At 36.2% G+C, this 4,730-nt stretch overlaps 1 non-coding gene across 1 annotated transcript; it reads right to left on the reverse strand.

The window, feature by feature from the left end:
- Positions 1-4,412: 4,412 nt before the first annotated feature.
- Positions 4,413-4,518, reverse strand: LOC121208647 (small nucleolar RNA R71). Its single transcript, XR_005903778.1, has one exon. It is a non-coding gene; the product is annotated as a small nucleolar RNA R71 (small nucleolar RNA).
- Between the last annotated feature and the right edge of the window lie 212 nt (positions 4,519-4,730).

Here is a 4,730-nt window from a genome sequence, read left to right on the forward strand (position 1 = left end):
GAGAAAAGTGTAAATTGGAGGGTGAAATTGTGAAAAAAAATGAAAGTTTTTGGCTGTTAGGAGTCCCTAGGAAATTCGATTAGGCTTGGGTGTAATTAAATTTTGTGTAATTTGTGTTTTTGTGAATTAGGGATTAAATTGAATAAATGTAGAACTTTAGAGGCTAAAGTGAAAAAGATGCCCAAATATGTGTTTGTGGATTAAATTGAATGAATTGGTGATTAAATGGGTTAATTTTTAATACATATAGATCAAGAAAGAAAGAATTCGGATCAGTTTTGAGTACGAGATAAGTTCGTACATGATAGACATTGTTACAATTATACTTTTAATGCTTTGATAGTGTATAAACTGTATTTATGCGATTACAAATGTGTATGACAACAAATTGACTATGTTTGGCACTTAGTGTGCGTTTTTGAGATAGCTTCAGCTATATGCACCACTTAGCGTACGAGTTGAAGTAGTTTTGGTTTTGTGTGGCACTAAGTGTGCAATACCGAGAGAGCTTCAGTTTAAGGTGATGGCACTAAGTGTGCGAAATCGTTATAGCTTCGGCTAAACATGTATGCAGTAAGGGTGCGAGTTCATAAAGCATTGAAAGATATCCGAATGGTTTAATGTATTGAACAAAGAGGTGAGAATGAGATAAATAAATTCGAGAAAGTGCAAGTACGTACTATACCTATGTGGTAGTTGATACTATGTGTATGAAGCTTGATGAGTTTGTATATACAAGACAAGCGGTCATGAATTATAATTGAATGATAATATGTGAATTACTAAGTGTTTATTAAATTGATGATTTGTATATTATGAACTGTTGAGTATTGTTGGTATGAACTTACTAAGCTATGAAGCTTACTATGTGTGTTATTTGTCATTGTTTTATAGATTATCGAAGCTAGCTCGGACATCGGGAACCATCATCACACTATCGACTACTTGTTGGTATTTTTGAATGCTTGTAAATATGGTATATGGCATGTATAGGCTAGTGAATTGATGATATGTTTTGAATTATGATTTAAGCCATGACATTTGGCTTATTTTTGGCTTGTAAATGTTAGTATGTATTTGGTCATTTTAGTTGACCTAAATGATGTGTTTGATAAGTAAGTTATATGATATATATAATGCTTATGTGATGGCTTGATTATGGGATGTTAAAATGGTAAGTCTTGTGGTTTAAAATAGGTGATAAGATGATGATTAAATGCATTTAGAAGTTATACATGTTTGATTGTTTTGGCATGATTGTGGTTGAGAATTTAAGTAGTGAAATGGTTGATTATGAAATAACATGAATTATATGTGATTTGGTATGTTTTGGCTACCCATATATGTGATGAATTGATATTATTTTGATGGCTAGGTGAACATGAGAAAAAAGTGGCAATTTGGCTTTGCAAATGGCTTATTTTTGTCCACTCGAGTAGAGACACAGGCATGTGTCTCAACTGTGTGCGACACATGATCATGCTACACGGTTGTGTGTCCCCTAGGGCACCCTTTGAATTAAAGTCAATATACCGTACAATTTTGGCACGGCCTAGACACACAGGCATGTCTACTAGCTGTGGTAGCACACGGGCCGACACATGGGCGTGTGGTCGGCCGTGTGACCCAAGTCAGTAACCCCCTTCGATTTCACACGGCCTGGCACATGGGTGTGTCCTCGACCATGTGGTGCGATTTAGTATATATGCCCTGTTTTCATACGGGCTATGGCATAGGCATTTCTGGTTCACACGGGCATGTGACTCTTATATGTTTAAAAATTTTCTAAGTTTTTTAAAGTTTGCAAATGTTATCGGTTTAGTCCCGAACCACTTCTAAGCATGTTTTAAGGTCTCATAGGTCCTTAGAAGGGACAATATGTTTGAGATGAATGGATTTTGATATTGTATGTATAAATGTATGTGAATGATGTGTATTATCCGGTAATGCCTCGTAATCCAATTTCAGCGACAGATACGAGTTAGGGGTGTTACAACAGTCGCATGATCATAATTCATTCCATCACCAAACTTACCTCATTTTCATCATTTTAAGCATTTAATAAACTTGAGCTTTACGTGCATACCTGAACCATCTCGAAATGAACTTACATATATTCTCATCTTTGACATACCCATAAACCACTCGGAATAAAAATGTCAAATACTCGGGAAATTTGCACTCTTAGTGCTATATATATAGCCAAAGCTACCCAAGTCTCATATCACATAGTTGCTCGCTCTCAAGCTATGAACGGGCCTACTCACACAAGCTGTCTTTCAAGACATAGCTACGCGGTGCTACTCACACAAGCTGTCAAGTATCCGCAACATATATCGGTATACTCAGCCATTGGTAGGACGTACAGGACCAACTATAAACCCTAATTTATACATATTTTAACCCCATGTTTAACGCATTTTATGGATGATTTCTTATTAGAATTGGTGAATTCGATGCTCCTAATGCTTTAGTTTCATGTTTTATACTTAGGAGAGCATAGAAAAGCGAAAGGAATGAGAAACGGGCCAAAAATGAAAAAAATGGGCTAAAGTACGAAATCAACATGGCCTGGACCTCCTCACACGGGAAGACCACATGGCCGTGTCAATTTGGCAGGCTCAAGCATGGCCTGAAGTAATCGCGCACAGGCGTGTCACACGGGCGTGTCCCTGCCGAGCCCAAGTTAAGTCCAATTCGGAAAAGGCTAATTTTAAGGGTTCTTAAGCATTCCAAAGCCTATAAATACACACTAGAGGAGGAAGAAAAGGAGACACAGAATAGAGATTAAGGAATTACTCCAAGGAAGCCGATTGATCCATCTCAGAAGCCGGATTCACCATCAAGACTGAAGATCTCTCCTCAATTTCCCCTTCAGGAGTTTTGAGTTTTCTTTATGTTTTGTATTCTTTATTATTCTGAGATGTTTTCTTATTTAGTTATGAAAAAAAAACCCCTAAATACCTAAGGGGAATGAAACCTAAGATGAATCTTGTTATTATTTTCTGAATTGTATGATAAATATTTAACTTGTTCTTAATTATGTGTTCTTAATTCTTGTTTTTGATGTCCCAGGATACTGATTCAAGATAAGCTCTTATTCAGAGGAGGAATAGACCCAATCTAAGAGTACATTTGTCATAATTAAGTGGAGTTGTTTGCACGCCTAGACGTAGGGTGACAAGATTTTGCCGGATTAGGGTGAAACCTATTAAGGGGATCCATAGATCGTGTTAATGCAACCCTAGAATGTTAATTAAGAAAGGTCTCAATTATTCAATCTAGGGATTAGATGTTATTAGTCTTGAATAGGGATAATAACATAACTTAGGGATCTCTACGGAACAAGTTAAATGAATAAATCGTCCGATTCGGAGTCAGAATAACAAGTACAGTCTAGATGGATTTTTCCTTAGGTATTGTCTTAATTCAATCGACTTTCCCAAAAGCAATTCCCCAATTCCATTCTCTGTGAATTCTTAGTTTAGATAATTAGTTAGTTAAAACAAAATCTCTTTATTCTTAGGCTAGATAATAAAAAGGTAGTCATTACAATTACTTTTAGTTCCTTTGGGTTTGACAATCTGATCTTGCTAAAACTATACTACTGTTCGATAGGTACACTTGCCTACATCGCGATAATAGTTAGTTTCAAGAACGATTAATTGTAAATTTTCTAAAACCTATCACGAATTGCCGGGGAACTAAGATATTAGGAACGCTCAATTTTTATTATTTTAGCCATTTATTTTTCTTGCAATTTAATTTAATTTAATTTAATTATTATTATTATTTATTAATTTACTTTTTTCTTTCTCTTGGCAGGTTTTTATAGTTTATGACTAGAAGAAACCCGTCAGGACCACTACTTTTTAACGAAGAAATCAATCGCACAGTTCGCAGAAACCAAAGAGAAATAAGGCAAAGCTTAAGATGCACAGAGAACGAGAAAGAGGACGATAATCAACCCCCAACCGAAGAGATGGCTGAAAAATAAGATAATCAGCTACCTCTTGCAATTGCGGTTAATCCAAATCCTGCTCCACGCACTATGTGTGATTATGCTAAACCTTCTTTAAGAGGAACTGAATCGAGCATAGTTAGACCTGTTGTAGCTGCAAATACTTTTGAACTAAAACCTAACACTATTCAAATGATACAGCAATTTGTTCAGTTTGATGGTTTGTAAGATGAGGATCCCAACGCTCACTTAGCAAACATCTTGGAACTATGTGATACATTTAAAATTAATGGTGTTTCTGATGATGCCATTCGTCTTTGGTTATTCCCTTTTTCATTGAGAAACAAAGCTAAACAGTGGTTGAACTCATTACCATGAGGGTCAATCACTACTTGGGAACAAATGACCGAAAAATTTCTATTAAAATATATTCTGTCAGCTAAAACGGCTAAATTACACAATGATATCTCTCTGTTTGTGCAGATAGACTTAGAAACTTTTTACGATACATGGGAGAGATACAAAGACTTATTGAGAAGGTACCCTCACCATGGGTTACCGCTTTGGCTACAAGTTCAAACGTTCCATAATGGCCTGAATCCTTCGACTCGACAAATGGTTGACGCAGCTGCTGGCGGAACCATCAATAATAAAACTCCTGAAGATGCCTATGAGTTTATAGAGGAGATGTCACTGAATAACTATCAGTGGCAAGTCATGAGGACTAAACCAACTAAAACAGTAGGAGTTTATAATGTCGGTTCGGTTA

This window comes from Gossypium hirsutum, chromosome A10 (genome assembly GCF_007990345.1).
Source record: "Gossypium hirsutum isolate 1008001.06 chromosome A10, Gossypium_hirsutum_v2.1, whole genome shotgun sequence".
Taxonomy (NCBI): domain Eukaryota; kingdom Viridiplantae; phylum Streptophyta; class Magnoliopsida; order Malvales; family Malvaceae; genus Gossypium; species Gossypium hirsutum.